The following is a 24,708-nucleotide window of genomic DNA, read 5'->3' on the forward strand; positions in this document are numbered from 1 at the left end:
CCCTCTTGAAGGGCACCTCTCTGAGGATCATTAGCACCTCGAGTAATTTTTGGACGAGCGCCATTTCTCATATATTGTTGAGTATTATCATTAAAATTTTCTTCAATTTGAGCATTGTCATTAAATTCCCAATTCCTATTTCTATAATTCTGGTTTCTAAAGTTCTTATTTCTATATTCATTATAGTTATTTCCATAGTCATTATTATAATTTCTAGAATTTTGGTTTCTATAACCATTATCATAATTTCTATAGTTATTATTTCTAAAACCATTATTAAACTGTGTATTCCTTCCAAACATCTTAAGAAAGGTTCTACATTCCATCATTTTGTGGCCCTTCTTCTCACAGAAGTGGCAAGTAATGGATTGATAATTGGATTTCTGGAGAGGGGCAATTGTCGTTGGTTCATTATCATGCCCACTTTCTAATTTAGTTATCCTATCTATTACACATCTCATTTTTTTCTTCATTTCCTCCATGTCATCATTATTCTCTTTCTCCTTTTCTTCGTTTCCCTTAAAAACATATATAGCTGTTTTTCGCAATTCTTCAAGGTCCATATCTGACCATCTTGGGCATTGTGTTTTAAAATAATTTTTAATTACTTTGCAAGAATTGTTTACAAAGATTCTTCTAACTTGTCTTAAATTATTCTCTTTATTTAAGTCCCAATCTAAGTATCTGTCCCCAAACTCGATAATTCTGTCCATAAATCTGGAGGGTGTTTCGTTTTCCTTTTGCTTAATTTTTTCCAGTTCCATGTCTGTTGAAGGTCATGTTTTCAAATGATTAAATCTATACTCCTTTGCTACAGCCCTTTCTAAATCCTGTTCACTTGAGTATGGTAGAGATTGGAATAATTAAATTTTGATCTAGGCTGCAGCCCTTACTCAATCCTATTAGGACTGAATAGGGTGGAGTATCTCCATTGTATCAATTCTAAAATCAATCAAGACTCAAAGAAATTTTCAACAATTATAAGTCTAAGGAAATTTGAGGTTTACACCCTTCCCAAAGGTCTGATATGTATACTATTCTGTGTTCACCTAATTTACTTATAGTTTCCTTCTTTATGTTTAAGTCATTCACCCATTTTGAATTTATCTTGGTGTAGGGTGTGAGGTATTGATCCAAACCAAATCTCTCCCACACTGTCTTCCAATTTTCCCAGCAGAATTTATCAAATAGTGAATTTTTTCCCAATAGCTGGGATCTTTGGGTTTATCATATACTGTCTTGCTGAGGACACTTGACCCCAGTCTATTCCACTGATCCTCCTTTCTGTCTCTTATCCAGTACGAAATTGTTTTGATGACCTCTGCTTAATAATATAGTTTGAAATCTGGGACTGCAAGGTCCCCTACCTTTGTATTGTTTTCATTATTTCCCTGGATATCCTTGATCCTTAATTCTTCCAAATGAACTTTGTTATGTATTTTTTCTAAATCATTAATTTTTTTTTTCTGAAGTTCAATGGGTATGGCACTAAATAGATGAATAAATTTGGGTAGGATAGTTATTTCTATTGTATTAGCTCGTCCTACCCATGAGCAGTTAATGTATTTCCAATTGCTCAAGTCTAGTTTTAGTTGTGTGGAGAGTGTTTTGTAGTTGTGTTCCTATAGTTCCTGTGTTTGTCTCAGGAGATAGATTCCTAATCATTTTATTTTGTCTAAGGTGATTTTGAATGGGATTTCTCTTTCTAGTTTTTGCTGGTGAGCTGTGTTGCAGATATAGAGAAATGCTGATGACTTATGAGGGTTTATTTTTTATCCTGAATTTTTGCTAAAGTTGTTGATTATTTCAATTAGCTTTTTGGTTGGATCTCTAGGATTCTTTAAGGAGACCATCATGTCATCTGCAAAGAGTGATAACTTGGTCTCCTCCTTGCCTATTTTGATGCCTTCAATTTCTTTTTCTTCTCTAATTGCTACTGCTAGTGTTTCTAGTACAATGTCAAATAGTAGAAGTGATAATGGGCATCCTTGTTTCACTCCTGATCTTATTGGGAATGCATCTAGTTTATCCCCATTGCAGATGATATTAGCTGATGGTTTTAGATATATACTGTTTATTATTCTAGTAACGACCCTTCTATTCCTATGCTTTCTAACGTTTTTAATTATGGGCTTTTCTCTGCTAGAGCAGAGGATCTGAGGGTTGTGGAGGTAGATGAGGAGGGGGACCCCTCATTCCCGTCCACTCACTCCACCTTCCCTCAGGTGGAGGGATTGTCAGTGGTTGTCTAACCCAGATGTGAGTGTTAAAAGATTTTAAGTCAAGGCTAACTTTTTCTTTTATATCAAAATCTACCATCCTTATATTGCGGAACCGCAGACTGCAATTTTTACTAAACTCCAAGAGCTTAGTCAGCTGTGACTTGCTTACATTTCTCTTTTACTCACGTTTTCTGAAAACTGTGTTTGATTATTTCAGTGAATATCTTTCTTCCTTTTGTTTCACTGTATCCCATGATGGCCCTTTTCTTCTCCTAACTTCTCCTGTTTTGAACAGCTCCACTTATATTAGGAGCCCTGGATTCCTGCTCCATCCATAGGGGGTCCCAGTAACTCTTCCAGGTGGACAACCCTATCTGTTGAAAACTCATGGGGCTTTGGGGAAAGGGGCTTACCTAGCTGGGAAAGGTCATGTTCTGGTTCCAGAAATATCATGGGCAAGGTCCAGCCTCACTTGCAACTTCAGGGCTTCCCAACAGGTAGTGAACAAACAATCAAGAAAATAAAAAATATAAGCCAGCTGTATCTTCATGGCCATGGGAATGCTTTGCATCTGATGGCTGTTCCGCCATCCCCAACCTTGGTGTTTATATTTATATCCATTTTATTGGCACACAGATACATTACCTAACACATATGTCTAAATAGAAATAATTAGAAAATTGATACATTAACTTTTAACAAATAACTTGATTAACATTCTATATTTTTGTATTGTGATTACAGACAACATAAAGGTTTCACACAAGATAAATGATTTTGTCACAGGTGGCTTAGTTTTCTCATTACCCTGTGAGGAGTTTTGAGCTTACAAACAATTAATGAAATTTATTTACTACTTTAATAAAAAGAAATAATCAAATAAAAGTTCTTAAAAGAAAATTCAGTAAACATATTATTGAGGTTGCGGGGTACTGGGAACACAATTCAGATTTAATATTAGACTGGTGATTTTTCAGGGTTTACTGGGGATTTTCTGAGTTACTGGTTTGTGAAATTGAGTCACTGAGGCATGTTGAAGCTTAGTGTACCTGTAGTGTGTTCTTACTGATAGTCTATTGGAATGGGAACCCCATTGGCATGGGAGGTTCCTTCTCTTCCCTTCTTAAGATTACTTTAGGACAGAAACCCTTTGCTGAACAATGGAAAGGACTTTGACCTATGCTTAAGCATAGAACAGGAATTTCTTTGAGTCATGATTGATTTTAGAATTCATACAATGGAGATCCTTGGAATAAATCTCCACCCTATTCAGTCCTAACAGGATTGAGTAAGGGCTGCAGCCTAGATCAAAATTTAATTATTCCAATCTCTACCCTACTCAGGTTAACAGGATTTAGAAAGGGCTGTAGCAAAAGAACAAAGATTTAATCATTTGAAAATATGGCTTCAACAGACATGTGCAAAAGCCAGAAACCTCTGGGCGGTCCTGGATTAAGCTAGAGCCTCCATTGGCACAGGGAAATTGATGAACAGTGATTGGTAGATGGGAGAACTGAGGGGAGGAACTTGGATGGTTTCCTTAAACATAGGGGATCTGAAGACTCTGGGGGGGGGGGTTGAGGAGTTGGTCGGTGTGGATTGTGTGGACTCTGAGAAGCTTGCTCTGAAGGAAGCTGAAGGTGGGGGCCTCTGAGACTGTTTCTCCATTTTGGTCATGTGAGTAATAGGGACTGATCTCCTTTCTTTGCCCCAGCTATCTAAGGGCTTGGGCCTTTTGGCCCAGCCTAAACAGAAGGGGTATTTAAGCCCTACTCCTTTCTCTCCCTTTTTTTCTCTCTCTATCTCTAATTCCTTTCTTCATCCTATTGTAATTAAACTCCATAAAAGATTGACTGCAAACTTGAGTTTTCATTTAGGAATTACATAGCTGAATTCCTTGGCGACCTTAAATTAATATATATCAGTCTTTTAAAGTGATTCCCTTGTAACAAGTGTACCTGTATGTCTTGTATGGGCCTTTATGATGGATTAGTGTGCTGGCTTCATGAGATTAAGCTTCTATGAGTGGGACAGTTCTGGGCTTGGCCTGTAGCTGCAGTTTTACTGGGGATTATGTTACTAAGGAAAAGTTAAGCCATGATAGTCTTTTGGGGTTGGGATTCAGGATCTGATCTTTTGGAGATGTTTTGGGGAATTAGGTATTTTGCTCTTGAATTATTCCTTCTGAGACTAGGGGGAATAATAATCATGTCAATTAGAAAGGAAAGGGATGTTAATGAGAGAGGTCATGAAAGGGGGATTGAGTGGGCAATCACACCTTGCCAAGTTCCACTCTGTGGTCTCCTTAGTGACTATGTGTGACTCTGTCAAGGCATCATGACCTGATAACAGCCAGCAATAGATATAGTGAGGATCAAATGTGAATATATTTTTAAAATGCTTAGCACAATGCCAGGCATATATAATAAACATGGCTCTTCCCTTTCTGTCCCTAGAGAAGCAACTTTATATGGAGATAGCATTTGTTCAATCATTGTTCAGAGACAATGCATACCATAATGGATTCTAGGCATTGACTTGAGAAGGTCTTCCATTGAGTTCTATGTTGTCTCTGTGATTAGAATGGGTCTCCTTCATATGTCAGAGAAGCATAAAACCAACCCCAGAATGAACATTAAGCCAATTGATGGATAAAGAAATAATGAAAGGAGTTGCCTCTCTATTAACTTTCCAGAACTTGAACTGAGAAGACGGGAAATAAGGAATTTTCTTGAGTCCCCTCTCTAATACATGTAAGGATTGAAGTAGGCTAGTCTCAAGTGGTCCAGTTCATCATATTAACTTTTAACTACTACATACTATTAAAAATCAGAGTGGGAGACCCTTCTGGATGAAGATCTGGCTCTTTTGTGAGAAAGAAATCAAAGGGCCAAAGGTCTGCTAGATTCCTTAACTTGTAAAATATACAGACATATAATTTCACGTCTGTCCGAAACCCCCACAAGAGGTCTCTGAGAGATCTCTAAGATCATATTCAAATCTTCTGGTCCCCAAGACTATTTCCAGACCTTTTCCATACCTCTTGACCCTTGGATGACATTCCAGTGCTTTTAACTTCTTGAAAGAATGTATTTGATACAAATTACATTATAAAGTGGATCCACCCACTTAGGATTAACATAGTAACTTGTTTGTGATTAATACATACACATAGCAATACATATAATTGAAAATATAACTCAGATATTACTCTGGGACTACATTCTATAAGATTAAGTATTAATATCCAGATACTCCATATATAATATTTTAAAATGTTTATTACTAATAACTTAAATCAAATGGAAAGTAAAAAGCTAAAGTAAAGAGGGAGCAAAACTTGACTGTCACTATGGAAGAGAAGAAAAGCAAGTGAAGTCACACACAACTATATACAAATATAGTAAGGACGCTTTATGGACAAATGAAAAAGGATGCTGGGAGATGTACTCTCTAAGTATTCAAGATTTTCTAATTTCACATTCTGTAAAAATTAAATTATATCTTTAATAATAAAAATATTACATTTTATAAGGTTTATTAAGGATGATTGGAAATCAAGGATACAAAATAAAAACCACATGCCCATGGCTGATTAGCCCATTCAATATTCCCACCCTTAGTTTACTTGCTACATCATTGCAATGGAAGAGAAGAGAATTTGGGACGCATTACTGCCAGTTAAATACCAATTGTGATCTTGCCAACCTGGAGACTCAGGTGAGATTATAGGGAATTCTGGGAAATACCAAGGATTTCTGGGGATTGAAGTCTAGGGTTCAAAATCTCTCTGTTTACCTACTCCCCTGAGACCAGAGGAAGACTAGTCTCTCTGATGGGCCTTGTAAACATACAAACAATGAAATTACAATAATTTGAGGATAAGAGGAAAAGAGAACAGTACCAATAGTTGATAGGCACACTGACAAAAAGCCAGTTATGGGGAAGTCCCCTTTGGCATAAGAGTACACATACAAAACAAATGCATTTAATCATCAAACAGTTCAAATCACCAAATCCCAAAGTTCACTCTGGATCTTCTGGTGCAGCTTGTGGTCTGTGGAGGCATCTTCCTGGTGTCTTCTCCAAAAAGTTCACTTTCTGGATTCGGAGAGGTAGAATGTTTCTTAACCTAAAATTACTCTCAAAAGGATTTTAAACTTTGCAAATTTAAATTAATAATAATTATATATTCCCCCCTGAAGAGAGTGATTGAAAAACACAAGGATCACTCTGAGGTGCATGAATCAATCAGAAGAGAAATCAAAAACATCAAAAAAATCCAAATAAAAGAAGATAATTTCTGGATGAAATATAGTCTATCAAAAACTTATGTGTAAAAATTCTAAGTAAAGGAAAAATAAATATATAATAGGTCCTTGAATCAGGGCCCCATTAAAATGATATAAGCATTAAGAATTTACCCAATCAGTAGGCAGGACTACAGAAAGTTTGCCATACTATGAAAGACAGAAAAGGGACTAGATTATAGGATCCAGGTATGAGCCAAATTTGAGATACTTGGTAGAATATGGAACAAGGAAGACCTGCCTTTACCAAATGTTAAAAAGCTGCAACCTCAAACCCCAAACGAGTCAAAGTACTCCTGTCATGGCCCAAAATTTTCATCAACCCCTTTGGGATTGGTTGGCCTCTGACCTTGTGCTTGATTGACACTCTGCAATTTAGCTCTTTTTTTTGTATCTCTTGTGCCTTAATCAGAGAGAATTATTATGTAAAGTCCCATAATTTTTTTTAAATCAGTGGCATAATTTTTATAGTCTCAAGCATTGGGTATTCATTGACATTATAGCAAATGTATTTTAAACATATATTACTGCAAAATCAAAAAAAGTTAAAGAAAGTCTTACTAGTGGTGACATGTGTTTCAAATATAAAAAGGAGAGAAAAATAAAAAAAAAACTGATAATAGTATATTACACATGCAAGAAGAATATAATAATAGAAGTTTTAAAATTCAAAATTATAGCTTATAATCATTGACACATGTTACATTTAAAAGAGTGGAAGCCATAAACTGTAAGAGTTAAAATAGTTTAGGCCATAAATTATAGTGATTAAAATAGTGGATAATATAAATTGTAGTAGATATAAGAATGGGTGAGTAAATTTTGACCTCAGAAAATATGTTTTCACTACAGTGTCTTGTTTTAAATCAAATATAAGGTGGTCGCCAAGGAAATATTCCCAATTATGAATATACCCAAGTCAACTGGGTTTTATAGAGAATTTAATTAATAATATAATGAGGAATCAAAGAAAGAGAGAAAGAGTAAGAAAAAAGGAATAATGAGAAAAGGATAGACCAGCCCAGGGCAGCCCTGGCCAACCCATGCCTAAGTCCTAAAAGAAAAGATCAGTCAGTCGTTAATCACTCACCACAAGATCTGTCCAAGCAAGGATATAGACACCAGTTCAGCCAGCCATCCTTCTTCAGAGAGGGATTCTTCTGACTATCCTCAAGAGCCTCTCCCAAGAGACTCCTTAGACACTCTTCTTTCAGAGCCTCCTCCTTAGAGCACTCTCCTTATAACAGCCTCCTTAGAGACTGTTTAGAGACTGTTTTTTTCAACAGGCTATCCTTCTTATATAGGGGGTTTTCTCCTATGTCACCTCCCCTAACTTCTTCCATCTACCAATCACAGTAGACGTTTTCCAAAGGACAACCCATTCTGAATTCACACCTGAGTAGACTAATCCTTTTAGTAATCCACACCTGAGTAGGCTAGAATCTCTGGGTAAGTTTTTTTTTTTCTCTTTGCTCCTTGTAAGATCACAAGTTGCCTAACCTTTATAGGTACTTAGCACCCCTTTGTATTCATTCTAAAAATAGGCATGGCTTAAGTATGGGTTTAAGTACTTTTCATTGTTCAGCAAGGAGTTTTTTTTTCCCCTAAGGCAGTCTTAAGTACGGTTGGAGTAGAGGTCTTCACATTTCTGATCTAAGTAGAGTTCTCCTGTACAAATGGGGAATGGTCCCAATAGGGAATTGTCCTAATGGAGAGAATTGCCCAATGGGGAATTTTTTAACATTCACAAGTCTGAGAAGTTTCAAGATTCACACACACTATGTTAGCTAAAGAAATGTAAAATACAAAGGTTTCTCACCAAAAATGAGATCCATTTCCTCTTCATGCCTAGCCATGATCCCCTCTGAGTGCAAAGAAAATGATTTTCACAACTACACATTCAAAAAAGTATCAAAATCCCCAAATTTCACAATAGATAAGTTAATTACAATACCAAACTAACCCACTATAATATTTAACATTAGTCTGCTGTATGACATTTAAAGAAAATGGATACTTGTCAAAAGTTTTAGAGGCATAACAATAGTTCAACCTTGGCAAATACATTTTTAAACAAAGTCAAACTTATTTGGGTCTAGAACATCATCAAGAAATCTAGATTGTTCTGGTGGAAGTAAAGTGAGGTGAAGAGTTATAAATGAGAGATGCTTCCTTTTTGGGAGTCATCCAGGGGTACCATGCCCTGGGATTAACTCCCTAACTTCTTTGATATGAGACTGTGATGTCCCATCCATTCACATTTTTATAAATGTGGAAGGTGGGAATTATAATTGCATTTCACTTCAGCTACAGATCAGTTGTTGAAAAAATATAAAAATCATGTCTAAAGACCCCTTAAAATCAATTTGAGATATTTAGCTCATTAAATTTTCCAAAGGTTGTTTTACAATTGTAACCAGTTTTGATGAAGTCCATCCATCCTCTATGTGACAATTTACAAAGTCAAGATAGAAAAAAGGCTATTTTAATATATGGACTTATTCAATAATTTTTGTTCAGTATAGTTATAGGGGAAAGCAACAGAATATAGCAGTAGTTAAAACCCAGTACATTAAAATGATTCAGTGTAACAGAATAGTATTGAATACATTAATATATGAACTTAAAACCAACAGAATTAAAACTTAAAACAATCAGTAAAATGCAATAAAATACAGAGATTTTTATAAAACCTTGGGCTCTGAAAAGCTTTAAAATATAACCTCCAGTCACTTTAAAGTTCTTTTTTGTTTTATTTTCATCCATTGAGATTCCTTTTGTCAGTACTGTGGAATTCCTGATATGGAGGAAGAAAATAAGTTTTAGGAATCTCAAATTGGGCGGGCCCAATTGGCAAAGAGTTGCAGGGAGATGAATTCCTCCCCTGAATTGCAGGTAAAATAAGTAAAAGGAACTGGGCACTCAAAAATTATCTCTTTAAATATGCCATGCATTGATCTCTCATAGAATACACCATATTAGTAATCAACTTCCTGTTTGGGAAAGTTTCTTCCTTCTCTTTATTCCATCCCCCTACATCCTCCAGGTCCCCTGCCTTATGGAGGCTAAATGTAGCCTAAGGAATGAACACTCTAGATTTACCAGTTGGTTTGTGATTCCGAAGACACGGGGGCAGGTAGCAGCAGTCTGGGTCCTGGGGCTGGGACTGGGGAGATCGGACTCGGACACCAGAGTAGAGTAGTTGGCACTGGGCCTGAGAGCAAGGCCAGGCTGGGCTGGAGCCAGGTGAGCAATCTGGGTCAAGAAGGTTGAGTGGATCGATGGAGGCAGGAGCAGCAGGAGAGAGCTTCCAAGCTGAATCAAGAGAAGCTTGCAAAGGGGGCCAAAAAGCCTTGGCAGGAGAAACATGGCTTAAAACATTTTCTCTAGGCTATCTTAAAAAATTTTTAAATTTCTCTTCTAAGTGGTTGCCATTACCTGTAAAAATTAAATTATATCTCTGATAATAAAAATATTATATTTTTGAGTTTTTATTAAGGATTATTAGAAATCAGGATACAAAATAATAACCACATGCCCATGGCTGATTAGCCCATTCAAAATCCCCATGTTTAGCATACTTGCTACATCATTGCAATTGAAGAGCAGAGAGCTTATTAAATACCAATTGTGATCTTGCCAATATGGAGACTCAGGTGAGGTTATAGGGAATTCTGGGAAATACTAAGGACTTCTGGGGATTGAAGTCTAGAGTTTAAAATCTCCCTTTTTACACATTTCTCCCTGTGATCCTTGTACAGAGAAAACAAAACAAAACAAAACCATTTAGTAATATGCTTGGTTAAAGTAGTCAGTGTGATTGACAAGGATTGATCTGCATGCCATGGCCTGTGCAGTGCCAATTCCCATCATCCTGCCCCTTGTCTACATCATGGGAATAGGGAAGATATCCACAGTCTTTCCTGAAATGTGTGCCAGCGTCACCATGGAGGAGAAGGAAAACATGGGCAGGTTCTGCCCAGAAAATTTAAAGTGTAAATGGGTAAAGAATGCTCATGTGGAAGTTGAATGAGTTTTAGAATCTTCCATTCATGATGGCAATAAAGTGAGGAAATCATAAGCCTAGATCTGGGGTGTCAGGCCAGACATCGAACCTGGGGATCCAGACAAGATGAAGGAAACTTGACATTCCAAGAACTGAAACTTGAATGTGTACCTTTGTAATCTCCCCATTCGTTTTGGTGGAGATTCAGGACCAGTAACTCCAATAACTACCAAGGGACCCTCTAGATGTAGGGGGAATGTAGATGGGTGTGTTAATGGTCTTTAGTGCTAGGCAAGCCTTGGAACTTCACAAATTCTTCTTCAATCCCTCATTCCCCATTGGACAGATGAGAAAAAGGAGACTTTTATCAAGCAAATAATTTGCTCACATTGCCAGAAATAAGAAGTATATGGATAGGATTATACCTTGAATGGTAGCCTATGTTAGGATCCCAAAGAGATGAAGACACTTTCCCAGAGTTATTCTGTGACTAATGTCAGGGGAATGGGACAACTAGGAATTTTATTCAAATATTGTGTTTGTGTATACTTATAAACACTAATATTAGTTTATTTGTAATTAATTTGAAGAATTAAAGTATACAATATAGTATATCTCTGGTGTATATTAAATAGAGTGTTTACAGTGATTCCCAAATACCTTTGTTTCCTTTTGTCTACAAACAGTGTATACATATGCACATGCATCCAATCATATGTATATGCTAATCCTTCCTCAGTGAAGTCTTAGCATGATTCAGTAGTGCAGGCCTTCTTTCCTCATCTGAATTCAGGATAACGGAGCCTCGAACCCCACTATCTTCTGCAGGAGAGCTTGAAAATGCTTAGTTTCATTTCCAGAAATATTGTGTGCAGATCAAGAATCTGAGTTAACAGAGAATGGGGCCCATGAACAATTTTCTTGTCTCCTGTCTCAACGGAAGAACAGAGCACTTTCAGAGGTAGCCAATGATTCTGGGAAAGACAAGTAGAATAAGGATAATGGAATAGTGTGGTACTGAGGCTCCCTTCTGATATCTCTGATCTGAAGCAGGTGTTTCAAGAGAATTAAGTGCAATGCACATACCCTTTATTAGTTATTTCCTGGCATAAGTTAAATCCAGGTTAAGGTCAGGGCAATTACTTGGGGTAAAGAGATAGAAAGTTTCTCCTTTGTTCACTGTGAGCAGAAGCTAAGCAGTTATGAGGAAGTGCTCTGTTCCTACCTTTGAGCTGTTATGAACAGGTGCTGTAGTAGAGAGGATGGATTGTCATCTGGTGTCATTTTCTGTGACTGATACTGTCACCACTTGTTTTGCTGAAATCTCCTCTAAGGTTTGTACATTTCTTTTAGATCCTCCCTGGAAATCTGTCCTATAGAGTAGGAATGGGGCATCAGGGGTCACTAAATGATCTCTTTCCCACTGAAGACACTACTGGGTCTCTCCTGAAAGAGGAATGAGATTGAACTACAATGACAAAATCTAAGGACTTGAGAGATCTAAAATGATAGAGGGGACAAGTTACATCAACAGTTTCAATGAAATAATTTTGCCAAACAACACAAGAGGTCTCTGAGAGGTCTCCAAGACCATATCCAGATCTTTTGGTCCCCAAGACGATTTCCGGACCATTTCTGGACCTCCTGGTCTCTGAGACCATTTCCAGACCTCTTGACCAGACATTCTAGTCCCTTCAACCTCTTGAAAGAATTTATTTGATATAAATTAGATTATAAAGTGGATCTACCTACTTAGGATTAGCACAATAATTAACACAATTCACACAATTAGGAATAACACAATTAACACTATTAACACAATTAACACAAGGATATAACAACACAATTGATTCTGATTAATACATACAATTAGCAATACACAAAATTGACATTAGAGCTCAGATATTACTCTGGGACTACATTCTATAAGATTAAAAGTTAATATCCATTTACTCCAAATATTTTATTTTAAAATTATATTAATAATGACTTGAAGCAAAAAGAAAGTTAAAAGCTAAAGCAAAGAGAGAGGCAAAGAAGCCATGGTCACAAAGGAGGAGAGTGAAAGAGGGTAGATTCTTACACAACTATATACAAATATAATAAGGATGCTATGTGGACAAAAGGAAAAGGATGCTTGGAGATATAGTTTAAGTATTCAAGTTTTTCTAATTACACATTCCCCCTGTGATTCTTGTACACAGTAAACAAAAGAAAACAAAACCCTTTAGTGAGGTCCTTGGTTAAAGGAACCAGTGTGATTGACAAGGATTCATCTGCATGTCATGGTCTGTGCATTGCCAATAACTGTCATCCTTCCACTTGCCTACATCATGGATATAGTAAGGATATCCAGAGTCTTTCTTCAAATGTGTGCGAATCACCACGGAGGAGAAGGGAAAGAAGGGCAGATCCTGCCCAGAAATTTTAATGAGTAAATGGGTATAGAAAGCTCTTGTGGACATTGAGTGAGTTTTAGAATCTTTCATGCCATTCTTTCGTTGCCATTCTTTCATTCATACAATCTTTCATTGCCATTCATGATGATAATAAAGTGAGTGAAATTTGAATTTTTACCTCTGATTTCCCACCAATAATTTTGCCTTTGTTTCACCCTGTTCCTCTCCTCTAGTATCAACAATAGGTTCTTTTGGTTGAGTGTAATTTTGGATGTGTGTATCCAGAATGTTTTTTTGTCTTTTAAAAAGGAAAAATTCGTCTTGGTATCAACCTGTCTATTAATTACCTTCAACCAGTTCTGAAGTTATTGTAATCACTATTTCTTATTGGTCCTAGTGTTGCTCTAAATCCCTCCTGATTAAAGAAATGAAAATTAAAAACTCTGAGGTACCACCTCACTAGCTAACTGGTCAATATGGCAGTAATGGAAAGTGATAAATGTTGGAGGGGATATGGCAAAATTGGGATACTATTACTGCTGATTGAGTAGTGGATTGATCCAACCATTCTGAAGGGTAATTTGGAACTATGCCCAAAGGCTCCTAAAAGACTACCTACTTTTTGATTGAGTCATAGCACTGCTGGGTTTGTACCCCAAAGAGATAATAAGGAAAAAGATTTGTACAATAATATTTGTGGAGGCAAATTTGGAAAATCAAGGGTTTCAATTGATTGATGAATGGCTGAACAACTGTGGTATCTGATGGTGATGGAACATTATTGTGCTGAAAGGAACAATGAACTGGAGGAATTCCATGTCAACAGGAACAACCTGCACAAATTAATGCAGAGTGAAAGGACTCTTACCAGGAGAACATTATACACAGAGACTGATACACTATGGTTCAATTCAATGGAATGGACTTCTCTAGTAGGAGCAATGCAATAATCCAGGATAATCCAGAGGAATGTAGGAGAGAGAACACTAGAGATAGAACTATGAAAACAGAAATATAGAAGAAAAATATCTGATATATCCCATAGTTTGATAGGTATATGATTAGGTTTTTGAGGTTAAAAGATCACTCTACTGCAAATATGAATAGCATTGAAATAGATTTGAATAATGATTCATGTATAACCAAGCTTGTCAGCTTTGGGCTGGGGGAAGAAAGAATGTAGGGAGGAGGAGAAATCATGAATCATGTAACCTTGGGGAAATATTCTAAATTTTTAAAAAGGCAATTTGTTAAAGGCATAGACAGATTTTTATTTTGTTTCCATAGGACTTGATTTTGGTGCTATCTGTGAACTGTAGATTATTCCACCCTATTTAGTCTAAGAAAAACAGGAAAGTCTTCACCCATACTTAATGATTAAGAATTTAGCAGGATGGCCTATAATAGCCATGTGCTGGCAAATGACAAATCAGAAACTACTGACAGACCTCTGGGCTGTCCTGAGTCAAGCTTAAGTTACCACTGGTACAGGTGAGACATAGGAAAGTAATGGAAAAACTGTCTATATATTTTTGTGTCACTTCCTCTCTCTGGCCTTTTGGGTGGAGGAGAGGTTGCTGACGGAGCATGCTGAGCATTTTGGCATCTTGGGTGGTGGCTGCTATTGTCTGGAATTAGCAGTGAGTTTTCTTTGATACCATACTTGAGGAAGCTGAGTAGCCTAGTTCAGGTGAGGCACCTTACTGATCCCTCTTGGAGTTTAGGCTGATTCTGCCTCCTTTACATTCCAAACACTATCCTCTTAAAAAGCCACTAATCTTCTTCAGGGACCTCGTGGTGGAGGACTTTGAACTCCCCCTGGCACAGGCCAGGTGGGAGAAATCCTATGCCTTTTCCCCCTCCCTTCTCCTTAATTCCTTCCCTCTATATTAATTGAACCACCATAAATTTTAAAAAAAAAACTGACTTGGGTATTTTATTTGGGATATTCCCTGGCTACAAAAAATAATTTAGATTAGGTAACAACCCTAAAATTATCTTTATATAGCAAGTAGGATCACTGGACTGTGGTAGAGGGGATTTCTACTAAAGATTTACTTTGCTAACTGAATTCCACAGTGCCTCCCAGTACTATAATTCTATGATTAGCAATTGTCTTTTGGTCATGTCTGTGCCACGAACTTTACTGTGTGGACTCAGCCTATTTATCTCAGCTGAAGATTGGACCAGAGGCAGAACCAAAATGTGAATACCACCTTAGACACTTGCTAGCTGCATGACATGGGGCAAGTTACCTAACCTTGGTATTTCAGTTTTGTCTTCTGTAAAATGATGGTAGGACCTATTAGGATCTGCCTCATAGGGATGTGGAAGCTCCAGGATGAATGAACTCTATGAACTATAAGCAGCTATGTATCTTATTAGATGGGCAGATAGATGGTACAGTGGATAGAGTATTGGGCTTAGAATCAGGAAGACTCTTCATGAGTTCATGTCTGACCCCAGGAACTTACTAGCTGTGTGACCTTGTACAAGTCAGTTAACTATGTTTGTCTCTGCTCCATGTCTGTAAGATGAACTGGAGAAATAGCAAAGCACATGGGTATCTTCGTTGAGAAATCCCCAAATAGGGTCATAGAGAATGAGAAATAATTGGAAATGACTCAATAATCCTGTGTGGGGGTGTATATTAAAGAGTGGTAGAACTCCAGGATGAAGAGGAACAATTATCCCTGGAACTGTTGAGAAACTGAAATTGTCATAATTGTCTTGAGAAAGAAGATGGACTGCAGTGATGGATAACATTAATACGAGGGGTCTATGTCAAGTGATTAAGAACCCAGATTATATTACCCAGCCTTATTGAATTCTTTTATTCTTCCACACATTATGTTCCAATCCAGAACTTATCATCTCTCATCTCTACACCTTTGTATAGGCCAACTTTAATGTACTCTATCTTCCATTCCACTTCTGAAAACTGTGGGCTTCATGACTCAAGCAGCTTCTCCTACAGGGAGACTTTACCAAGACAAAAACAATAATACTGTCTAAAATCATTTATTCAGGAGTATAACTAAACTTCTAAAGTATATTATAGAAGTAGAAAATCTAATAAATTTATATGGAATATAAAAAGTCACGAATTTCAACAGAAATAATGCAAAGGGAAAATTTCAGCCAGATCTACTTTCCTTTGTTCTCTCCTCCTTCACTCCTTCCTTCCTTCTTTCCCTCTTTCTTTCCTCTCACCTTTCTTTCCTTCCTTCTTCCCTCTTATCTTTTATTTCTTCTTCCTTTTGTGGGAAGAAAGCATGTTGGGTGAAGAAAAATTAAATGTTTGTCATTTAGACCAAAATATAATTAATTAAGAGAGATTTCAAAGCAAAAGTCTAATTCTCAGATAAGGCAGTAAAAGAAAGGTCATATAAGAGCAGAGATCTCCCAAAGATATCCCAAGAAAATGTTAAAAGGGTACTAAATGGAAGCAACCAAAATAAAGGAATTATAATATGAAGATGAAAATGAATACATTCAATTTCTTCCATACAATTCAGGACCACACAAATATAATCCCAGAAGTCTGCATGTATGTGGAGTAAAGTCATGTAATAGGAGAAAGAAGACAGCCAGAAAAAAACTTGAAAGGCCTGATCCCACTAACCCAGTCTTGGTGATCACCTATCAGAAGCAGCTAGTAACACAAAAGAGAGAGAACTAGGCCTGGAGTTAGGAAAAACTGAGTTAAAAAAACTGTTTCAGGCATTGTCTGGTTGTGTGACCCTAGCAAAGTCAATTAACCTCTGTTTGCCTCAGTTTAACTGTCAAAGGGAATAATAATTGAATTTGTCCCACCAGATTCTTGTGAGAATTAAATGAAATTTCTTAGAGTTCTTAGATCAGTGTCTGGCACATAGTGGGCACTAAGGTTTATTTTCTTCCTTTACCCTTCCCCTTCTCTAGAGTAGCAGCAGGATCCAGAGCCATCACTTGATAGATTATTTTCAGAAATAGTAGATGCCATAAGATGTTCCAGGGATTGATTTGAGAAGACCTTCAAGAAATCAGAAATCTAGACTCACTTTGGGATCAGATTGGGCCATGTTCATAACCCAGAAGTGGTCTGAGCCAACACCAAGACAGGGATGGGATAAATTAGGGACTGAAAAACGATGACTGAGTGCGACCTCCCTATTTGCTGATGAAAACATGAAATGGGAAAGCAGAAAATTTAAAATGAGATTAGGTGTGCACTCTAAGGGGCATCTAACAGTGGAGAATAATGTGCACCCAATTAGAGTTATCTTCCTCATATCAGCTGTTAATTACTACTTTGGGTTACAAAATCTGCTTTCAAATGCCAACTGCTGAAATATCAATCTCTGAGAAGCATCTATTATACAATATTTTTGTTGTGAAATTGCTCCTGGGTAAAAGATGGCTTCCTCCTAATGAGTCTACTCTCACCTAAGGGAGAACCAAAGCTTCTCACTTTCTTGGTCTTGTTTCCTATTGCATTAGTACTTTTTAAAAGATCAAACCATCTCCCTTCCTTCTCCCATGGGGGAAAATAAAAACAAAACCAACAACCTTAAATGAGGTTCTTGGGTGAAGAAGCCGGTGTGACTGACATAGATACATCTGCTTGCCATGACCTGTGCAATGTGTAATAAGAAAAGGAAGATTGCAAAAGGATTTTGTAATATGAACTTCCAAATGATTGACAGGGACATATGACAGACGGTCACATGGGAGCCTGAGTCAAGATCCTGTGTGAAGATTCCAAGGTCCCAACAGTAAAACCGTCTCCTCGAGAAAGCTTTTGGAGATTGGAGATTTTCCATCTCATCTATGTACCAGGTTTGAAGGTACCCGCTTGAGTGAGAGAAAACCTGGCTGCTGGCAGCTACGCAGAAGACCACAGAAGAATCATTTCTCTGCTAGACCTACTTTGGACATCATCTTCTGGGATCTTGGCTCATATACTGGATTCTATTTTGTGAGATTGTGTTTGGGGAAACTTTATTTAGCACAGATAAGTTAGCTATTGAGATAGGTTTATGGGAACTAGGTTTTGGGGTTAAGAACAATAACCTTCCCTCACCATCTTACCCTCCTTCCTCTCAACCTTCCCAACAATGAATTTAAAATAATTAGATGTTTCCCTCTTGTTACTTCCCCTAAAACTCTCACAATAACAGTTTGGCAGAGCCAGCTAGGTTTATATTGTTAATTGTATGTTTAAAGTAGAAATTAGATATAATAAAGTAACCAAGGAACATTCGCTTGAGACAACATTACAAAGCCTCTCTGAATCGCCAGGAGCTAAAGGGGAAGGCCCAAAACAATTTTGAGGGTTTGGCTTGCCTAGTGCAGCCATTCTGATTGCACCACATGCTCTTGGCAGCCATCTTGGAGTGACCATTTTGGAAAAACTGTTTTTTTGAATTTTTGAAAATTGTAACAATCTGTTTAGTACATGTATGTTGGACACTGTAATAATGCTCATACTCTCATTATTCAATAATAGTGGATATAAACATGTAATCAGACATATTAAGCACAATATTATTGTTATTATGGGAATATATAATATACATACCTTATGATATATTTGTTGCTTTCCTTACCTCTTGTCACCTTGTATAGAATTGGATTGTATGAAACCTGTGATGGATATTAAGATAATTGGTGTATTTGCCTATGTTCCCCTAACGGTAATCTGTGGATTTGTACAAGTCTCATGCCTCTGTGTTTATTTTTGGAAATTGGCTAAAGGTACTGATTGCATGGTTCAAGAAGGATTCTGAATTGAAGATTATGGTAACACATAGGAAAAATGAACTTGACACTATAGAACAGTTTATGAACAACTTATCTATAAACGCGGGGTATGGAAACAATGCTGATAATAATAATAGCAATACTATCAATAATGTTAGAGACTAAACAGGTTCAAGCAGGAAGAGGAAACTGGAAAATTGAATCTATTCAATTAGAGATTTGCCATGCTAACAAAGAATGAGGTACACAAAGTGGGAACTCATTAAAGATTTTCCCCAGAGGACCTTGAATCTATTAAGAGGAGAACCTCAAATGATAGTGACGAACCCAATAAAGTTATCAAGGATATGCAAAGGGAAATTCAATTTTATGACCCAGATTTTAATGATTTTGAACTCCTAATGAAAGAGGTACTTACAAAGAGAGAGAGAAATAAGTTCATAGAGGAGACTAGATCAGACTCTCTTTTAAAATCATGGCCAGAGAATTTAAAACTTGACACAGCAGATGATGGGGTATATGAAGCACTTATAGAAGCAAGGAATGCAATACTAGGAGTCATGGGTGCTGGGGGCCATCAGTCCAGGACACCTTGACAGAGTCACGCGTGGTAGCTGGGGAGACCACAGAAGGGTCCTTGGTGAGATGTGACTGCCCACTCTATCCCCCTTGCGTGACTTCTTTCATCAAATCCCCTTACCTACGAAATGACACAATTATTATTCCCCCTAGCCTCTAAAGAAATAATGCAAGAGCAAAACACCTGTACCCCAATTCCCCAAAACAGCACCAAAAGATCAAAACCTCAAACCCAATCCCAAAAGACTCTCATGGGTTAACTTTTACTTAGGTACATAATTCCCAGCAAAACTGCAGCTACAGGCCAAGCCCAAAACTTTATCATGAAGTCAGCACACAAATCAATCATAGAGGCCCAAGAGATAAGTAGAAGTACATCAAGCTTCAGTATGCCTCAGTGACTAAGAAACTCCCTAGAAGCCACCAGTCTAAATTTGAATTGTGTTCCCAGACCCCTCAGTCGCTATGGTATGATTGTTGAATTGTCTTCTAAGAACTGCTGATTAATTATTCCATTTTATTAAAAGCAATACGTAATTTTCCTTGATTGTTTGTAAGCTCCAAACTCCTCACAGCGTAATGAGAAAATTAAGCCACCTGTGACGAAATCATTTATCTTGTGTGCAACCTTTATTCTGTCTGTTATTACAATGCAAGAATATAGAATGTTAATCAAGTGATTTGTTAAAAGTTGATGTGTCACTTTTCCAATGATCTCTCTTTGATTTTGTGTATCTGCATGCCAAGAGAATGGGTATAAAAATAAAGATCAGACATTGGGAAAGTGGAGCAGCTGTCAGAAGTGAAGCAATCCAGTCTCTGTAAAGATTAAGCTATCTTCCATTTGTTATTTTTGTTGACTAATCGTTCGCCACCAGTCAGGATATCGTGGAATCGTGGGCAAGGGTGGACTTTGCCTGTGACATTATCTGGCACCAGAACAGGACCATTCCTGGCTAGTCCCCTCCCCCTAGCCCTAAAAGTTTCCAACAGATCAGGTTCTCCCCCTGGAAGAGGTCCCGGGCCCCCCCTATGGATAGAACAGGGTTTGGGGGGGGAGTAATCCAGGGCCCCCAATATAAGAGAAGCGGGCTCCCAGAGAGGAGCAGTTTCAGAACAGGGTAAGTTAGGAGAAGAAAAGGGCTGACATGGGACACAGTGAATCCAAAGAAAGAAAGCTATTCACTCGAATTATTAAGTATATTTTACAGAAAAGAGGAGTCAAAGTCAGCAAGACTCAGCTAAACAAATTTTTGGATTTTATCCAAATTTGCTGTCCTTGGTTCCCTGAGGAAGGGACAATAGATTTAAACACTTGAGGAAAGATTGTCCTTGATCTAAAATCTTATTATACTGAACATGGCCCAGAGCATGTCCCCACAGAAGCGTTCTCATTCTGGTCCTTCTTTAGGGTCGCACTAGATCCAACTCATGAGGCCACTCGCCTTGTGCTGACCTTCTCAAACTTGTCTGCAACTGTAAAAACACCCTTATTATCTAGGCAAAATTCCAGGGATGAAATCTTCAGGGTCTCAGTCTCTGACCAGGAGTCTGAAGAGGAGGACGACAATGAAGAGAAACTCCCCACCAGAGAGGCAGCAAAATATAACACTGATTGGGACTTTCTGGTTGGCCTCAGGCCACCCCCATCCCCTATACATACCAAGGGGAAAAGGAAGGAAAAAGGAGAGCAGAGTGGACCTCCGCCTCCCCCCCTGCACTGTAGGTTTTCAGGGGGCAATACAGAATGCACAAAGGGATGAAGATTTCTCTCTCTTCCCCATCATTTACACTGGGGGGGGGGGGGAGATTCAGATGATGAAGAGGAGCCCAGGTGAGAAACTCTCCCCTACAAATAGATTAAAGAAATCAAAACACCTTGTGCCTCATAGCCCCCACTTCCGTGTTCACTTTAACCTTAGTAGAGCCCCCTCGGGGAACTGGATGACCCCTTATGATTGGCATCAGACTGCTAAAGCATGCCTGACAGGAGATTTCCTCCTTTGGAAAGCAGAATAAGAAGAATCCGCTAAGAGAGAAGCAGCTTACAACAAAAGAAAGGAAAATAGGATCAGTAAAGACATGTTGCTGGGTGAGGATGATTGGACACACTGTACAGAGCAAATTAAACTGCCCAAGAAAGCTCTGTACCAATGTACCACCGGTGCTTTAGAAGTCTGGGAAAAATCCCAGTATCAAAAGGGCTAACATCAGGGCTGGCTAATATCAAGCAAGGAACTGAGGAAAAGTATGCAGACTTTTTGGATAGATTGATTCAGCAAATCAAGAGAACCACCCCCATGAAGATACGGCTGACATTGTAATCCATCAGCTTGCATAGGAAAATGCCAATAAGACCTGCCAGGGGATGCTCCAAAATGTAAAAAGAACAGGGAACATCAGTGACTTTGTAAAGGCTTGTGAGGATTTCACTCCCTCTTTTGTCCAAGGAGTGGCCATAGCAGCAGCCCTCCAGGGAAAGACATATCCTCAGGTGATTAGAAATCCGGGAGCTAGAAAAGAGTGTTTCAAGTGTGGGGAAATAGGACACTATCAGAGAGAATGCCCACAGGGTGACATTAGACCCCCAGAACCCCACTACTCACATTCAACTATGGACCAGGTCCCTGCAACAGATTTGGAAAATGTTACCATTTGCCCAAATACTGTCAATCAAGATACCACCATAATGGTTACTTATTACCTGCTAGGCCTCCTCAAAACATGCAACAAGGAAATTTCAAACGGGACCTGGCCCCGGGCCCCTCAAAACAATGGGGCAACAACTGTGGGGCTCAGTCAGAGAAACCCATTCCTCCCCCCAAAATTTTCTCCTTTCATCAAGCAACCCCAGGAAGCACAGGATTGGACCTCTGCGCAGCCTCTGGTCTCATATTGACCCCTGATTCTCCCCCTGCACTCATCCCTACAGGGGTGAAGGGTCCTGTGCCCGAGGGGACAATGGACCTCATTATAGGAAGGAGCTCTGTCTCCCTCCGGGTAATAGTTGTAACCCCGGGAGTAATAGACTCAGATTTCACAGGGAATTACAAATAATAGTACAACCTCCAGCTAAAACTGTGACAATTATAAAGGGACAGAGAATTGCTCAACTGCTCATTCTCCCTTATGTACAAATAGGGAATCCAATCCTCAAAACATATAGAGGTCAGGGAGGATTCAGATCCTCTAATTGGGCATTCTGGGTCCAGGAAATAAAAAATTCAAGACCCATGAAAACTCTTAATATAAGTGGAAAGAATATAGAAGGATTACTGGATAAGGGTGCAGACACTAGTTGTATAGCAGGGAAACACTGGCCACCAACTGGCCCACCAAAATCATCCCCTCTAACCTCACAGGTAATGGAAATGTCACTAACGCAGCACACAAAGCTCTCAGATTTTAACATGGTCAGACGGGAACCTGTCAGGACAGTTCTGTCCACACGTGGTCCCTTCTCTCCCTGTCACTATATGGGGATGAGACATATTATCACAAAGGAAGGTTTCTTTATTCACACCAGAGGAAGATACCCAAATGCCCCCCAATGATGAACCGCTGGATTTTCCGGAGGGGCCATTGCTGAGACAACAGCTGATTCAATAACGTGGAAGTCTAATAAACCAATCTGGATCGAGCAATGGCCCCTAACAGATGATAAATTGCATGCTTTACGGGAACTATTACAGAAGCAATTACATTTGGGACACATAGTGCCAAGTAACAGCCCATGGAACATGCCTGTATTTGTCATAAAGAAAAAAATCAGGCAAGTGGGGGCTCTTACAAGATTTAAGAGCCATAAACAATATCATGGAAGCTATGGGGAGCTTGCAACCTGGACTTCCCTCCCCCATAGCCATTCCCTAGTGGTATGAGATCACAGCAATGGATCTACAAGATTTTCTTTACCATCCCTTTATCCCCCCAAGACAGAGCCAGGTTCACCTTTAGAGTGCCCTCAGTAAATTTGAAAAGACCCTATCAATGCTTCCACTGGAAAAATCTGCCCCAGGGCAGCAAGACAAGCCCCACCCTTTGTCAGAAATTTGTTGATCTTTCCCTAAATCCTATAAGAGTACAAATCCCAGGTGCCTATGTAATACCCAATATGGATGATATCCTGCTGGCCCACCCTGACCCGGCCAAATTGCATTATGATTATGTCCAGCACTGTTCAGGCTCTGGTAGAAAACGGGTTAAAAATTGCACCCAATAAAATCCATACTGAACTCCCCATCCGGTACTTAGGACGTACCATTGGGACTGAGAATCTGATCTCCCATCAGAACTTACAATTGAGATTTGGTCATCTTAATACTCTAAATGATTTTCAAAAACTGTTAGGGTATATCAATTGGATCCGCCCTTTCTTAAAAATCACTACTGCAGATTGGAAGTCTGTATTTGAAATCCTAAGAGGAGGCCCTTCCCCCACCTCACCCCATACTCTTACAGAGGGAGGAAACAAAGCTTTGACTTTAGTAAATCGAGCAATTAACAATCAGAAATTGTCCCGCTTAGACTATAGTCATCCTTGGGCTCTTATAATACTCCCCATTGAGTACAATCCAACTGGGAGCCTGTGGCAAGATCTGCAGCTTGAATGGCTACACCTGCCTAACTCTACTCGGAAAGTTATCTCCTCATATGTCATATTAATCACAGAATTGATCGTCAAAGGTTGTAGAAGTAGGAAACTTTTTGGCGAGGACCCCCCTTTCATTATCACCCCTCTAAATGCAATGCAAGTTGACAATCTCTATTGTGAATGGACTGATTGGCAAATTAATTTGGCAAACTACTCTAAGACTACTCCTTTAAGACCTTCCTCAAAGTCCTTTGCTGCAGTTCTTAAAGACACAGGCAGTCATTTTTCCCTCCCAGTTTTCCCCAAACCCGCTCCCCCTGCCCGCCGCCATGGTTTTTACAGATGGGTCATTGAATGGAAAAGCAGTGACAGTGATCAATAATGAGCCATTTATACAAGAAACACGAGAATGTTCCGCACAGCATGCAGAAATTCTTGCAGTCATTTACGCCTTTAAAAGATTGGTTAATGTGCCCTTCAATCTCTTCTCCAATTCCCAATTTGTAGTCAAACTTTTTCCTCACATTGAAACTGCCAGTGTGCCCTCCTCTAAACGTTCCATTCTCTCCCTCCTACTAGAACTCCCAAAACTCATTCAGGCCGGTGACACTCTGTTCCACATCGGATATGTCAGGGCCCTTTATCATTGCCAGGCCCAATCCATGAAGGGAATCAGCTTGCAGTTAATTAACTTAAAAGATCTCACTATTTACTAATTGCTCTGTTTCAAAAACTTCATAATGTTCCCATAAATATTCTTGCTATGTCTTTTGATTGTTTTATCAATACTCCTTTAACTCAAAAGGGTTCAGATTTAAGCTAACTGTTTAAAGCCTGATTGAATTTTTTCTCC

The sequence above is a fragment of the Monodelphis domestica genome, chromosome 3 (genome assembly GCF_027887165.1).
Source record: "Monodelphis domestica isolate mMonDom1 chromosome 3, mMonDom1.pri, whole genome shotgun sequence".
NCBI lineage: Eukaryota > Metazoa > Chordata > Mammalia > Didelphimorphia > Didelphidae > Monodelphis > Monodelphis domestica.